Source organism: Peromyscus eremicus, chromosome 22 (genome assembly GCF_949786415.1).
Source record: "Peromyscus eremicus chromosome 22, PerEre_H2_v1, whole genome shotgun sequence".
Taxonomy (NCBI): Eukaryota; Metazoa; Chordata; class Mammalia; order Rodentia; family Cricetidae; genus Peromyscus; species Peromyscus eremicus.
The window spans coordinates 16,950,903-16,967,756 of NC_081437.1; the positions used below are offsets into that span (position 1 = coordinate 16,950,903).

The 16,854-nt window shown below is 36.0% G+C and overlaps 2 long non-coding RNA genes across 3 annotated transcripts in view; one reads left to right on the forward strand and one right to left on the reverse strand.

The window, feature by feature from the left end:
• The window catches only part of LOC131897636 (uncharacterized), a 44,950-nt gene extending 35,408 nt beyond the window's left edge, over nucleotides 1–9,542 (reverse strand). The window contains exons 1-2 of one of the 2 annotated variants that reach the window (XR_009375747.1): nucleotides 9,345–9,542; nucleotides 7,489–7,820 (exon numbers count right to left, since the gene is read on the reverse strand). This is a non-coding gene — a long non-coding RNA (uncharacterized LOC131897636). The remainder of the gene's footprint in view (nucleotides 1–7,488; nucleotides 7,821–9,344) is intronic. The other variant, XR_009375748.1, reaches the window with a different exon arrangement.
• A 62-nt stretch (nucleotides 9,543–9,604) lies between these two features.
• LOC131897637 (uncharacterized) overlaps nucleotides 9,605–16,854 on the forward strand; it is a 42,926-nt gene continuing 35,676 nt past the window's right edge. Inside the window, exons 1-2 of the long non-coding RNA XR_009375749.1 lie at nucleotides 9,605–9,843; nucleotides 12,124–12,198. This is a non-coding gene — a long non-coding RNA (uncharacterized LOC131897637). The remainder of the gene's footprint in view (nucleotides 9,844–12,123; nucleotides 12,199–16,854) is intronic.

Below are 16,854 nucleotides of genomic sequence, written 5' to 3' on the forward strand. Positions count from 1 at the left end.
GACTGACAGGGAGGTAATAGAAAGTTCTCATGCTAGATTTTAGACTGTAGACCACCAGAAACATAGACTTCAATGTCATTTTGTACTCATCTTCAATCAAACCACTTCATTTTTGTTTGAGATGATCAATCTCGTCCTTACCTGCCCAAGAACAAAGAAAAAGAAAACACAATGGAATTCTATTTCAAGGAGTAAAACATTATTTTTTACTCTCTGCCTTTCTTTTGTATATAGTTTCCACCTTCCTAAAAAAAAAAAAAGTACATTAAAGACAGAGGAAAAACATAAAACCTCATCAAAAGGAATCCGATAGGAGCAGACACTCAATTGAACCAGTGATTGAACTCATCAAACAAGGGTTTGTAAACAACTGTTGAAAGAATTTGGCTCCCAGCCCACTTTAAGTTGGAAAAGTCACAAAAATCAACCTACTTTAGAGAAAATAGATTGCGGTTCCAGGTATTTGTTTATAGATACAAAGAAAGAAATAGCAGAATATGTCCCTGTGTGTCCTCAACTGTGTTCACTCTGGTGATGAACTCCATTTTGGAACTCAAAAGAGGTAGCTGAGGATGAATGCTCCACGCGAGGACAGAAGAACTGAGATGTTGAAATCATCTCTTTTCACATCCTTGATGGACTCTGAATCTGATTTTAGTCTTTTGTTGTTTGTTAGTGGTCAACTGTTATATCTTAATTGTGGTGTACAAACCATTTAAACATTGGGTTTATAACTGACTTGACATGGTATTGTGTAAGCTGAGTCCCCTATAGAAGTTGAAAAGCATAGTCAATTATGCAGCACCTACTCTGTCAGTTGTACATTTTTTCTGCCAGCCAAAGGGACAGTGTGTTTTAGGTAATAATATTTAATAGGACAGGAATAAACAGTAACTGAAGAACTGAGAATGAGGAGCCATTGAGTCTGTTTGAAATCTGTCTAATTATACTTGGCATGGCCAGATGATATACTTCCCAGAAACAATTATGGAAATGGCATTGCTAAAATACACCCAAAAGTATAAATATGGGAGCAGAAATGTTACATATTCTTGCAATATCATGTAAGCACATTATCTTACTTGCCTACTCAACAACTATTTAATTGTCTATAATAAAACACTTTCAATGACTTCTTATGTGAGACTGATTAGAGCATGAATTCTGTGTAAGGCAGCTTGTAGACTTTTGCCTAGCAGAGATGCAAATAATCTCTTCTTAGAAAAAGAAAAAAAACCCAAAAAACAAAATATATTGCCATATAGGGCTGTCTCCAGTTTGACTGCTGTTTTTGCAAAGCAATTTGAATCTGTCTTGCCAGCAGCATCTCCTCATTCTTCTTTGTATCAAATTCTATCGTCTAACTGACGACCTCAGTTACAATTCATGTGAAAATTTGAAATATTCAGTTAGAATTTACATCATTTAAATTTTCCCTCAACAGTTTTCCTCTGGCAGAAGAATGGAGACTATGAAGTCATGTACAGACATAGTTATGAAAACGGGCAAACAGAATGGAAAGGGAGATTAGAGATAGTACAATATCAATGAAGACACAACCCACTCTATTCATAAGTTAATACTATGCAAATATGTGTCTTCTGAATTTTGCTTAACCAGATGGTTATACAGCCTGTATGTGTATTTTTGTTGGAAATAATACAGTATCAAGACAGTCACCATTTTTTAAGATAGTCAGTTTTAAATCTACACTTATTTACAAAGCAACATTTTTTCCAATAAATAACTCCACTCTTCCTTATAATTTAATATAATTCAGGTTGACTTAATAATTATGATCTATAGTAGCATGTATTATCTTTTGTATGACAGCTCATCTACCCTTTCTAGTAATTATAGAATTTGCCTAAAATTGTCTTCTAAAATTAAATATTACTACTTGCAATTTTGATCACATGAATTCACATTCTCATCTACTATTTCTCTTACAATTGCTCTCACAGGACATCCTTGATTTATAAACATCTTTTTTATATACTTTTGAGAGCAGATCAAAGATTCTAGTTGCAATATTAAAAGGACAAATATGAGTAGAATCTCCTTAAATACAGCTAGAGTTAGAAATTTTGAGGTTACTCTGCACCTGGAATAGAGGGGATGCATCCTGCCTACTGTCAAGAAAATAAATACCAACAAATTCTTAGATGGATTCGGGGAAATAAGTATCCTGTTCATATGCGGTAGAATTCAAGCTTTTTGCATCCACTATGGAAATCAATATGAAGTTTCTTCAAAAAACTATAATTAGAACTGCCAACTCCTCCAGTTATACCACTCATGAGACTAAGCTTGAAAGATTTTAAATCACTACATCACAGAGACAATTTCACATCCATATTTATTGCTGTACTACTTATCATAGCCAGGAAATAGAGCCAGCCTAGATGCCCATTGACAAGAGAGTTAAAACCGTGATCTCCAATCTATGGGAAAGGCACAACTTTATTAGAAGTCATTTTATTATTATGTTATTTTAGCTGAATAGTAGTAGTGTTTTTTTTTTTCACATGGTCCATGAGCTGTTCTCAGGTTCTTGGTCACTTTAGCTATCTTAAAGTCCCATCTTATAGAGTTGAACTTAGAGTCAATCAATGTGGTTGGTTACTTCCATAACCTTCGAGCCATTAATGTAACAGTATATCTTATAGGCAGGTCATGGTTGTGTTTCTCATGGTTTGTAGTTGGGTGATACTGATTACTTTTTTTTCCCATTAGCATCACTTGGCACTCATAACAGAAGCCTTTCTTGCAGTAGATGTCAATTAACACAGAGACTCACAACTAAACAATGTGCAGAGAAAGACTGTGGAGCATTCAGCCCTAAATGAGATTTCTTTATCAACCCCCTCTCCTCAAGGTTCAGAGATCTATGTGAAAGAGTATATGGAAAAAGTATGAGAGCCAGAGGTGATGGATGACTCAAAGATAGTGTTTTCCATACACCAAGGATGAAACACACATGAATTCACAGAAACTGTGGCAGCATGCATACAACCTATATAAATTCAAACCAGACACAAATTCCAACACAGGGAAATGAAAGTAGACACAAAGTCCCACCCCTTATCAAGAAACTATTTGTTATTGATACCTGCTGGGAGAGGGAAAATCAGTTTTATTCAGTAGACTGACATTGGGTATACCAACCACATTCCAGTACAACAGACTCATGCCAGAAGCAGTTGGTCAACAAAATTTACTCCATATTTTTGTGTGTTTTTTGTTTTATTTTATTTTGTTTTGTATTTGAATTTTTGTCTTGTTGGTTTATTGTTTGTTTGTTATAATAGTTCTTTTTTGGGGGGCAGGTTTATTTTTGAGAGACAAGAAATCACTTAAATTTTGGTGGGTAGAGATGTAGTAATTATCTGCAAGGAGTTGGAGGATGTAAAGAATATAATCAAATTTATGTCTAAAAATTTAAGTAAAAAAGTTACAACAAAAATGAAGCCATGAACTACCTGGCAGAATTGATACAATTTTATTGTATTATTTCATATTTCTTACACTGTTCACATGTAACAAATGTATGTGTAAGTTGAACAGTGAAATAGCAAACTGTCACATTTCTATGCTTTCTGATGCCTAAGATGATTACTACATAAAGTAATACATAGTTATAATAGCTTACAAAATATTTAACAAATGTGACATGTATAAGAAATGTTATACATTTCTGCAGCTAAACTAATTACATGCTTGAGCAATGGTATTATATGGTAATGTGAATGTACATATAACTACTACTTTCTAGTAAATCAAATATAATAGCAAACATTATAATATAATTACAAACATTTAACATTTATTTCAACATTCACTAAGAAAAATGTACCACAAATAATTTCTCTCTTGATAATTTTTAAGCCAAAATATATTGGGGTTATAACAGTAAATTTAAAGACAAGTAGTTAATTATTTCAAAATTTGGAGTAATTGTCTCAGTATGGCACTGAATCTAATTTCTAATGAATTATTTTCCTATTTTATGGAAGTTTTTTTTAATTAAAATATAACTTCTTGTTTTCCCTTTCTTACCTCTAACCTCTCATATGTCCTCTTCATTCAAATGATGGCCTCTTTTTCTTGAGTATGTGTTTGTGTGTGTGTGTGTGTGTGTGTGTGTGTGTGTATGTTGCTAAATCTGTTTTTATGTGTGTATGATTTCAGGTTCAGAGTTTGCCATTTTGTATTGGATAACCAATTAGGGAACTTATCCCTGGGGTAGACTAGTTCTCTCTCCTCGGCAGTCATTAGATGATTATAGATCTGCTGAGGATGTTCTGTATGTCAAATGCGTTGCTCTGATTGGTTAATAAATAAAACACTGATTGGCCAGTAGTCAGGCAGGAGGAAGTATAGGCAGGACAAGGAGGAGAAGAATTTGGGGAAGTGGAAGGCTGAGAGAGAGACACTGCCAGCCGCCCCCATGACAAGCCAGAGTATAGAAACTGAAATAAATAACCAACCCTAACATATTCAGAAAATGCCACAAACCAGCAAGCACCAAGAACTGCCATTAACTCAACAAACAGTGAAAATGGGTACCCAAAACCATCTAGTCTTAACTATGTGGATGTGTAATTGAACTTAGCATTTTTTTTTAGTTATACGCAACTGATATTAAGAAAAAATCCAAAAAAAAAGATTCAGCACTCTATCCAAAATTTTTTAGTAGAAGGCAATAACCATATCTTAAAATCAAATGGAATTCCTTGAACTGAATTATATTCTATGTATATATGAAACATGACCTAAAGTCTCTATTTGGGGATAGATTAAATAGGAGAAAGAATTAGTGAGCTAAAAGATAGGATTCTTGAAATTACACAGGCAAAGAAAAAAAAAAACAAGGAAAGTGTATGAAGGAAACTTCTTGAGATTTTGGGACAGGTATATCACTCCTTGGCTTATGCTAAATGCCTGGACATTGTACTTTACCAATAATTTCTCAGCCATGTTTATTGCCATTGTACTACAGTGGGTAGGAAATGGAAACAACTGAAATGTCTTTCAACTGATGAATGGAAAGTGAAAATGGGTTTCATGCACACAACACAATTTAGTTGAAAAGAAAAATGAAATCATTAAAATTCTAGGTAAATACGTAGAACTAGAAAATATTATGTTGAATGTGATTAGGCAGACCCAGAAAGACACATATTGTCTATCATTTGTGGATCCTGGCTCTGTATCATCAGATGTGACATCTAGACTAACCACAGAAACTGGAAAAGTGAAAAGGTACCATTGTTGGGGAGAAGGTGTTCTAGAAAGGGTAAGAGCAGGACTCAGGTGTTATGAAGAAGGAGATGGAAAAGAATAAGGAAGGGCTTTAATAGTGGAGGATGGAGGGTAGCAATACAGGGAGAGGGTGGAAGAAGAGGGGCAAAGAAATCAAGAAATTATATTATTATATTTATCTGAAATTACATATAATATATAAATGTATGTGTATATATTCATACATACAAATGCACACACACATATATCTATCTATATCTATCTATCTATCTATATATATATATACATACACACACATACACACACACACACACACACATATGTATTGCAGTTGTGCCACTTGGTATGATAATAATCCCTTACCCACTAAAAACCATAGACTCTCCACAAAAACTCTGATACCAGGTGTGAGAACTATCCTTTCATTGGTCAGAGGAGTCTTAAACAACTCCCAAACAACATAGGCTTTTGCTGGTGCCCTCGGTTTCCTTCCAGAATTTGAATGTAAGTTCCTATTACTGAAAATATCACATGCTTGTGGCACGGGGCTTAGAAGAATAGAGCTTGAGCAGTTTCTGACACAGAAGCCTCCTTCCAGTAGACTAGTTCCATACAACTGGAAGGTGCTTTGCAAGCTGCCAAGGGAAATTAACTATCAATAGTTTCGCCCAGCTCTGATGTTTATGACATAACAATGGCCAGCATGACCATGACATACCTAAATGTTTGACAGTGGCATGTATCATGGTGATAATCAATAATTGTCTAATTGGACTTAAAGGACATGGCCTTCAACAGGAAAACATACAGGCTTCATAGTGCCCTACCTGTAGATGAGGAAATATAGGCAATTAATGACTTCTGAGAGTGGAGAAAGGTGTCAGTGATGAAGCTCTAATTAGTTATTAAACACCAAGAAGTCAGCCTTAAAATATACATATGAAAAACACTCAATGGACTCAGAAAGTTGTGTATTAATTCTCATATATATCAAAATTATGATTAAAGAAAAAGAGGCCATAAATTTGAGAAGGAATTGAATGGTATGTAGGCAGGGTTAGACAGAGAAGAGGAAGTGAGGAAAAGGATATAAATACATATATATATATATATATATATATATATATATATATATATATATATGCTAAACAAATGACATGCCTTAAAATAAGTACATGAAGCTAAACACACACACACACACACACACACACACACACACACACATTCTTTTATTCTTTGTGTTCTATTCATTTAGTTAATTGACCTCAACTCTTAAAAACCTTTTAGTTTTTCCTTTTCTCCATTAAACTGTCTTCATGTCTCAGACAAGATCATATTACTAAGCAACTGTGATCTAGCGTCCTCCTGAGTCATGCCCGTGTTTACCCCACTGCATCATAAATCCTGTAGAGTATAGTGTAACTTTAAGTTGAACCAAGGGCTCCAAGTTTCCTTGTGTCTTAAGATGATGATTGTTGTTATAGACATTTTCTAAGTTCACAACAGAACCAGACTGCCAATTTCTATTTTAACAGCCTACTGACATATACACTGTGTTTAATTTGTTTAATCTATATACTAGCTTCAGGAAAAGCAACTCTTTAAAAATTTAATGTCTTCAAATCTATAAGGTAGAAAGATTTCTGGATTTGCTTTTCTAATACTTTCTTTGTTTCTGTATACAGGTCTTCTAAGCTTTTTCTTAAATGTATTCCTAACTATTTTAGATTTCTTTTAGATTTATTGCAAATTGAATTTTTAAATGTCATTTACAATCGTTTGTCCCACGCACATAAGAATTGGAATTGAATTTTTATTGCACTTATACACACTCAAATTGTAAAATTAACTTACTGGTTTTAGTAGCTCTGAATCCACAATTTCCATATACATAATTGTATAATCTCTGACATTTCAAATTGAAGATATTTCTGTAGCACATTTCAAAAACAAATCTGCTGCCTACATCTTAATCTTCATGTGAACATGTCTGAATTCCAGTTTCAATTCTTATTCTAAATAGAGAATTGTGAATTACCTTTCTTGCATCACTCTGTATATGACAATATACTGTTTATATGTCCATTGTTTTGAGATAGCTATAGCACTGTTCTTGCCTTTGTTACCTGCCTATAGCACATTAGTATCCATCGGATATTTTACAATGACCCTTGGCTTTGTTTCTCAGCAATGTGAATGGGAAGTATCTGTGTAGAGACTTACTTTCATCATTCAGGTAAGGCTTCATTGGCATTGGAAGAGTTTTCATCTGTAATTTCTTCAGTTATTCTTCCGACCCGTTTTCAGTTTTTCTCTCAAATATACACAAATGAACCATCTGTTTCTGACTTCTTTCAGTATGCTGCTGTTCTGATTGGATGATGTCTGATGTTCAGACTTCAAATTCAGCAAATATTAACTCTGCACTCTCTGATCTGCTGTTTATGACATCTAAAATTTTATATTGCATTTTCAATAGTGGAAAATTCATAAAATTTCTTTTTACAGCTTCCTATTTTCTGATCATATTTTCACACATTAAGTAATTCTGATATCTATATCATTGAAACAAACATAGACACACACATTAGATTCTTAAAAATTCCTTTCTAATTTTAAAATCTGGCAGCAATTGCCTTTATCTGCTAAGCCTTTTTGCCTGCCTCAAATCCAGTGTTAAATGTTTGATACTCAGATATATAACATTTTGTGTATTTCTGATCATACTTAAAAACAAAAAATATAAAATGGAAGTCATTGATATTATTTAGATTTGCTGTATAAATTATTTCGAAATAGTACAAATATGGAAAAAAACCCACTAATTCTACTTTTTCTGCCTTCCCTTAGGGGATCTGAATGTGCAATAAAATGAAACTCTTTGCAGAAGAGTTCCAGCTGAAACTGTCAGGAATTATGAAGGATTTGAGGTTTTACTTTCAATCTCAGAAATTAGCCTTCCACAATTTTGAGGATCCTGATAAAGGACCTGGGGCTTCTGAGTGACAGCATAAAGAAGACAAGTTATTACACAAATCAGTATCATTAGCTACATCCTAGCACTGGTTCTCTGTCCCCAGCTTACACAAGGAATTGTGACAAAGGTCAGACAATACCAGCTCATGTAGTATTCTGTAATGAAGCCTGCATTTTAGAAAGATGATCTTTTGCAGCAGATTTCAAATGAATGTACTCAATGTTTGGTGGGGAGGAAGTCATTATCTTTGTTATACTGTATAGCAAACAAACCTACCCCTGCTCCAGAGGATGAGGCCATCCACATCTTCTGATGCTTTTCATTGAAAAACACATTTTAGGATGAAAGTCTTTGACAAGATGTAAAGGGAGTCAAGATGTCTGTGGATTGTTGTCCCACTACCCATAGTGGAGGAATTTTGAATTAGAAAATCATGATTTTATAGCTCCTGGTGAAATAATGTTTCGTGTCAGCATTTAAGATAGTAAAATTGAAGCTACTGAGGAAATTTGGAAAGCATTAAGCCAGTGGTTCTCAGCCTTCCCCAGGCTGCCACCCTTTAATACAGTTCCTCCTGTTGTGTTGATTCCAGATAATAAAATTATTTTTGTTGCTACTTAATAACTGTAATTTTGCTATTTTTATGAATCATAACATAAATATCTGCATTTTCTTGATGGTCTTAGGTGACCCCTGCATAAGGGTCATTTGACTCCCACAAACAGGGTCACGACCCACAGGTTGAGAGCTACTAGATTAGGCTGACACTGCCTAAGTCCATTGGCAATGTAAACATCAATAAAAGTAAAATGGCCTCACCCTCCAGTGATGGGTTCCCTTGGTTACATCGTAGGAAGTACAAAGTAACACATCTATGTTGCATTGCTTCAGAATAAGCCATCCTGAGTATCAGCAACCTTCTAGAGACATGCATGGGCTTAGAACAACACCACTCGTGAGCAGAAGACTCTTTAAGCCAAAAGCTTTACTTTCATCAACCAATGATAAGTGGGCTCTGATGACATTTAGTGGCTGATTTCAAGAGCTACAAAAGTTTTGTGCACAACTTCCAGTTTGCACATTATAGGCGAGGTTGACTTACTGTTTCCTAGTGATAGTCCCTGGTCAACAAGCAGAAAAATTCCAGATCTGATCATGTCAGCAGTCACCATCTAGTCACTTAATTTCAGTTGAAATTGCTAAGGCTGAGGAGGTCACAGAGAAAGGGCATGGTAGGGAGCTCTCTGGGTCAGAGAAGGGCCATGAAGCCTCAAGACTTGTGGGCTTTGTGCCTTATTGTTTCCCATGGAAACCGTTGTAAGGAAGTTCAGGAGAAAAGCACTTCAGAGCTTGCAACTTTTCCTGTTTAGGAACCAACACACATAGTCTGAGCTCTGATAATTTGTGCCTTCTTTTAGAGGGAAGAACTCGCCCAAATACTTCTTTGAGTCTTTCCAAAGTATTTTGAAAGCTGAATGAGATGGCTTCAGGTGCTTGTTTCTCAATGTCAAATGTATTGATTGGCTCTCATTCAGTTCAGGCGTTTTCTGCAGTGTCTCGCTGGTCCATCTTTGTGAGTCACAGTGTTCATAGGTGCCTCTGTAAGTTATGTTTTTCTTGTGCACTGAATTTTAGCGTCTGAGTGATGGAGATGATTGAAGAGCCCCATCCATCATTGAAGATTTTGCTTTTCTTCATTAGTTCTTCTTTACTGCTGCTTCAGCACGGGCTTTGTAGTGTTTTAGAGTGCTGCGTACAAATTATATATCACTTTGATATTTAAATCAATGAATTTAAACTACTGCATAATGATTGCTTTCAATTTGCCTTCACTTGAGAAAGATGATGTAATTAAAAATGTTCATTTGATCAGGTCTTGAAAAATGAACCCATACATTTGCATTACCTCTCTGTGAAATAAATTAATTCTCTTGAGATTTTTATTATTGATTGTGGTGCTCCTTACCAAATACAAGGACTGAACATATCCTAGGTGCTATACCACTGGCCTACAACCCCAGCACATTTTGACCTTTAAAACCATTGGAAGAAGCTATCAATTGTGACTGAGAAAAAAATTTTCCTACTATTCTTGTATCATCCTTTCTTTAAACTTTCTTCCATTTTTATACTTCTTTTGTTATCTTTATCCTTATATCTACTTCCCACTCCCATGTCAAGAATGCTGCTAAATGTTAGAATAAAACATTAAATATCTCAGGAGCTTATCTTGACTCACGTTTCCATCCGGGGGTCAATTTAGCTTATCATTTCCCATTGTCAGAGAGAGCTTGGAGGCGTTGACAAGAAAATAGGACCTTTTAAGAAAGGCTAGTATGCTCTCAGTATTTTATCATTCATCCTTAGGAGCACAGTTAAATAAAAATTATTTACAATTAATATAGATTATTTCATCCATGCTAATTCATCATTAAAGTTTCAACTTAGACCCTTTCCACAGGTTTTATACAGGCATACTTTACGTAACTTCCATGAATATTGGCATGTAATTATAAGAAATATTTCATATCCTAGTCTAAATTTATCATTTCCATAATACTTTGATTTGTTTCTTTTAACTATTCTCTCAGTATTTACACTGTTTTCTGTTTTCATTAAAGGTATGATAATTGTTATTGCATGCCAGATATTAGCTCTTTATCATATCTAGCATTTTATAATTTTTAGTCTTTTACTGGCAAGCTTTCAGCTGGGATCTGTTTAACCTACTTGGAAATAATGGGAACTTTGGAGTATCTGATTTTAGGCTTTTGAAGATGGGACTAGAGATTGACGATGAGAGTTGACCACCTGAGTGTGTCAACCTGAAGTAAACTTACATTAAATACATATCACACCTCTCCTAGGAAGTTTAAGAGCAGAGGAGAGAATGGATTCTATGAGAGGTGCCAAAGATGTTTGACAGAAGACTCAAGGATTATTATCTCAGGATCTAGGAACCAAAGGTTACCAGGGAATACTCTGTGGTGAGACTTGGAAAGAGCAGGCAGATGCACACTTCAAGGACAGTGAAAAGACCGTTGCAAGCAGAGGAGGATGCTCACGTTAGCCTTTCAGTTTCTAGAGTTCTGTGGTGATATTTTATTTGTGCTCAAATGTGATATTTTATTTGTATTTGCCTGGAGATCAGAGGTCATAGCCATAAACAGTAGTCAGGCGATGGTAGCACACTTCCTTAATCTGATCACATGGCAGGCAGAGTCTCTGTGTGTTCAAGGACACAGCCAAAGGTGGTGACACATGCCTTTAATCCCAGTACCAACCATAGAGACCTGGAGGTCTGTATAGACAGTCAGTGACAAGGAAGTCATGTGGCTGGGCTTAGAGCCAATGAGAAGGCAGAACAGGAAGGCAATAAAGGCACAGGTTAGATAGGAAGAGGCTCTCTTGAGAAGCTACAGCGAGGTGGTAAGCTATGGTTAGTTGGCAGCTATTGCTCTGATCTCTATGGCTTGCACTTCTGTATTTGGCTCTGTGTTTCTTATTTAATAAGACTCTTTAGAAATTCATCTACAGAGTTCTTCCCAAGAAACATATCTATCCAGGAGAACAACCTGTGGCCAAGGATATCAGAGCAGGACTTGCCAGTGACTTGTGTAACCCAGCCTCTCCCACCATACTCACTCAGCTATCCAGTATCATTTCCCATCCTATCTTTAACCAAACTGCTTGCAAGTTTGATGTTGAGGCAGTTAGGAATACCGCTAGGAGACAATCAACATGCCGTTGTTAATTTTGTCTTTGGATAATTGATTTCAGTTTTGTTAGGTTACAGCCTCTGAAAAGCGGTACTTTTCTTCTGTCTTTGCTATTCATTATTCTCAAGATTACTCCTCCGTCCCATTGTTGTTATGTTGCAGCCTCGCGTGTGCCAACTTCCTTCTGCCAGACAAACATCTTTTCTCTTCTGTAGAAATAAGATTTCTGAGCTGCAGGTAACTCAAGTTTCAGTTGATGGTAATGATTTGAGCTTTAAGCTGGTTCACAGCTTTTCATGAACACACATCACATGCGGAGTAATCATAATATATTGTGGGACAATATAGACCTGATTACAGGTTCACCTATGAACTCCTGAGTTGTTTAAATGGAAGAAAAAAAATGAGAATTATCGCAATGGTAGATATTCGGTTGACCTCACTACAGCGATGATTCATTGGGGGAATATAATTGGAGTTTTGAGAAATTAGTCAAGTCTGAAGAGTCATTTCTACTGATAGGAAAATCAGTTAATATCTTTGGGCCACAGAATTATGTTTAAAATGGAAATAAACCATTTGCCTTGTTTTTCTTGTAGATTACTGACCCACTCCTGTTTGTGAGGAGCCACTGTTTGCTGTTAAGTAATTTTGTGAACATTGTGCTATTTAAGAGAATCAAGAACAGAAACACATAATAATAATACATATGGGGTAATGTCTTCAGGTGGAAATTTAATAAAGATATTTTCTATGAAGCCAGATTTAGTTAACTGCAGATTGTATGTGTGTGTGTGTGTGTGTGTGTGTGTGTGTGTTATTTTATCTTGAATATGATGACATGATGCAGCCAATGCTGAATTGCTCAGCACAAACTTTGTACACATGAATATTGCTACCCTTTATTAATGCAACACCTGGAGTTACTCTTTACCATTGAATTTTTGTGAATTATAGAATCAATGGTGCTCAAAATACACACTATGCCTCTTGTAAGCTGTCCTAAAAGCTGATTTTTCTTCTGCATATTTGTAGAGATAAAAATAGGTCTGTGTTGGCATTGGTTAAGTCATGTTCTTACTGACAGTACCTAACTCATGAGGAGAAAAATAACATAGCAAGATGAATGATACCAAATTCAACTTGTGGCTTCCAGGCCCTTGCCTATCATAAAGTGCTATGAAAAACAAACAAACAAACAAACAAGAAAAATAAAAGAGCAGTGAACTCATAGGATAATTGGTTTTCATTGCTTACGTTTGTGTGTGTGTGTGTGTGTGTGTGTGTGTGTGTGTGTGTCTCGTGAAGATAGCCTTAATACTGTGATGCTTGTGCTTCAGTGCCTCAGTTCCTATGAGTCCTGGGATTACAAGGCGTGTGCCACCAAGACACCTTCTAGCAGAAGTTTTAACATGCCTATAAAAACTAGCAAGGAAAGAAGAAAGTATACAATATCCAGTTGTCGTTATTATTTCCAAGGAAGAGGAAACAATATACAACCTCAAATGCTCCCAAAGACATGTACCAAGTGCTGCCCCAGTGTTGAATGGGTGCAAATAGTCTTGACCTCCATAAAAATTGTCCTAAAGAACAATGATTAATAAAGAAAAGTGAATCACATCCAAGAAAAGCATCTGTTGCCAACTTCTGCTAAGTGGCTATGGAAGCTGACAGAATCTCATTTCATTATAGCAGGAAAATGACATGACCTTTCAAAGGAAGGAAAGCCTACTGTGGAGCTGGGAGACAATAGAAAAAGAGAGAAAGAAAATTTGCTGTGTAGAGATCTCTGAAGTGCGCAAAAGCAATGAGAAAAGGAAGAGGAAAGGCAGGGTCCAGGGGAAGTAAAGCCAATTGGCTCATTGGAGATTAGACTCAAGTTCTGGAAGAAGGAATTCAGAAGTGGGAGGGACCCAGCAAAACTATGATAGTAACGATAGAATCAAGGGGAAGCCTGTAAGGAAACTTTAAGGACTCACTAAATACTCAGGTTCGGGATTTTCCAATGTGAGTTGCATGTAACCAGGCAATATGAATCTCTCAGGGCTTGAGACTGTTGCTGTCGAGACCTAAGGACAAGGCAAAGAAGAATGTTTATATGCCTGAGACTTTGGAGAACCATGAAGTTTATTACATAGAAATTCTTCAAAGATGTAACAATTGTTCTGGAAAGTTCTCTTTGCTATCTTTAAATGAAATGTGTATATAATTTAGGTTAAACACAAAAAAAATTAAGAGAAAAGAAAGTGAGAAATTATGACAATTTACATTTCAATTTGTGAATGCTAAACAATGAAAGTGGTTGGGTAATGCGATCAGATGCACAACCGGGCATGCTTCATTCACAACTACAAGATAGTGTGTGTTTGTGTGGGGGGGGGATGGGAGGGTGATTGTAAAAGTGATGCAGAATATAATCAATACTGGCCATTCATCAATACCACTAAATTTTCGGTCAAATACATATGAGGAGACTAATTTTGTTATGGTAATAGAAGGAATTTTTAAAATCCCAACCAGGAAGTAAGAGAAATATGTGTAATATGGTCTACTTTCAAATATAAGTTCAACTCATTTCATCCGACAAATGCCCACTAAATATCTCAACTTGCTTCTGTGACAGTTTGAGCAGCCTCCAATGTGAGGATTTTAACTATGATTTTTTAAAGCAAAAATTAAATCCATATGGGTTTCAGTCCATAAGTAGCAAGAACCCTAAGACAAAACCTAGCTAGTTATTTTTTTAAATGTTTATTTGAATATTTATTAGATGCTGATGGGGATCAAACTGTCATGTATTTATTTACATTCCAGTTTGATATTTTTATTAGCATGGGCTAAATTCTTTTTCGTATGTAGTATTTTATTTTTTATTAAGAAATTTTTTTATTCATTTTTACATACCAACCACAGATCCCCCCTCTTCCTTCCTCCCACCTCCCAGCCTTCTCCTCCCAAAACCACTCCCCCCAGTTCCCTCCTCCCTCCGACAAGTAAGGCCTCCCATGGGACCCAGACTTTGCTAGTTCTTTTATTGAGGAATTACCTTGAGATGTAAGTGGCTGTCTTCCTTACATGGCAATGGGCTAGAGAAATTTCAGTCAAGAGAAATCGTCAAGAAGAATAAAGTGGCTTGGCAATAGGGGAGGTTAAGACCAGTGTTTTATGTAGCATTTATCAGGTCCAAATGAGGTTTGGGGGCAGGGATTACCGTGTCCCCGAGAGACAGCAGAACTGCTAGGCAGCCAGGTCAAAATGTAAGTGGTGAAATATGAGTGCAGAGGTCACAGTCTTAAGACGTGTACACGCTTCAGACAGCCCAGAAGAGAGGGAGAAATGGGTTAGGGCTAAGTACAGATTTTCAGAGCTGCTCCAGCCAACAGAGTGGCTCATCTCAGCAGCAATCCTTCCTTTTGCCCCTTAGGAGGGTGCCGCAGGGAAGATTCAAGTCTGTTTGCTCTGGTATTTCGCGGGGAAATCTAGATGGAAATGGATGCTTCATTTCCACAATGGCACCAGGATGTTGGTATTGGCGGTAACAGCAGTAAGCCGGGGACTTCATTCTGTGTTGTAGGGCCTCTGTTTTAATGGGGTTTCTTGGCACACCCGGGCTCTAAGAATTACTATTCCGATTACTAGAAACAGAAGTTTATACTCTTCAATTCTCAACCATTGACCTGGCTGTGCATTTATTTTCATTACATTATTCAGAAACTTTACAGAGCCTGCTTGACCTATGGCAGAGATACAAAATCTCTCTCAGTAAGAAGAATAGATTCTCTTTGGTTTGCCACAACCTAGGAGCATGAGAAGCAATATCAGAGTAAATATATAGTGATCAGAATACTAGAAAATATTTTTCAGACTCAAAAGGGAAATAATCTTCGAGGTTTGGGGCATGTAGAAGACATTGTATAGAGACAAAACTGGGCAGAATGGACATGAGATGTTGCTCATGGCCCAGCTTTCAAAGCTTTTTGAAGACTTGGAGCCCTGTCAGGCAGGACACTAAGAAATTTCTAATGGAGTAAGAATTACATTGACTTCAGTTAATTTCTGTTATTAGCTACTGAGGCAACCTCTGTGAAAATATTGGTTAATTTGAACAGTACAATTAGCTGTTTCCTTTACTCGTGTGAAATATACATTGGCACGTCATAAATTATCAGTAATATTAAGTAGGATATGTAATAATAAAAATTAGTAATAATATTGTATAAACCATGCAAATATTCTGAGCAGTGAAAAAAATTATGTGGAAAAATAAATGAGTATGTGAGTATCTAGATACTTAGGTCATAGTTAGTAAATATCTACTGTAACTCTAGTATGAGCTAGTCATGGGAGGATATCTTTTGTAATGTTCACACAAGGAATATATATATATATATATATATATATATATATATATATATATATATATATATTCAAATCTTAGATGGTCTTTTAATTAAAAAACCCAGCACCAGATATTGGGGTAAAAGCTGAAAGATCAGAGAAACAGAGCAAGCCACAGCCAACCTCACGTTGCCAACTCCTCAGCTGATCCTGTTTCCTCAGAATGAAAGCCTCTGAGTTCTCACCTGAAAGGATCTCAGCTGAACTGCTTTAGTTCCTGTTTCCTCATGCCTATGTATAAAGAATATAACTTACTAGTATGTATAATAAGCAGCTTTATATTTGGAGAATTCCTTGATTACTTGGGTGGTGGACCTAATCAGTTAATCACGTTCAACAAAAAATGTGGTTAAGTTTTAATATTAAAGCTACCACTCTTTAAGGACAACTCCAATGGAGGAAAAGCACTCAAGAATTTTGAGGGGAGGGGGAAGAAGTGTAATAATAAGGATGAAAGTAGCTTAAACAGAATTTAATGCTTATCAAACGTAAGGA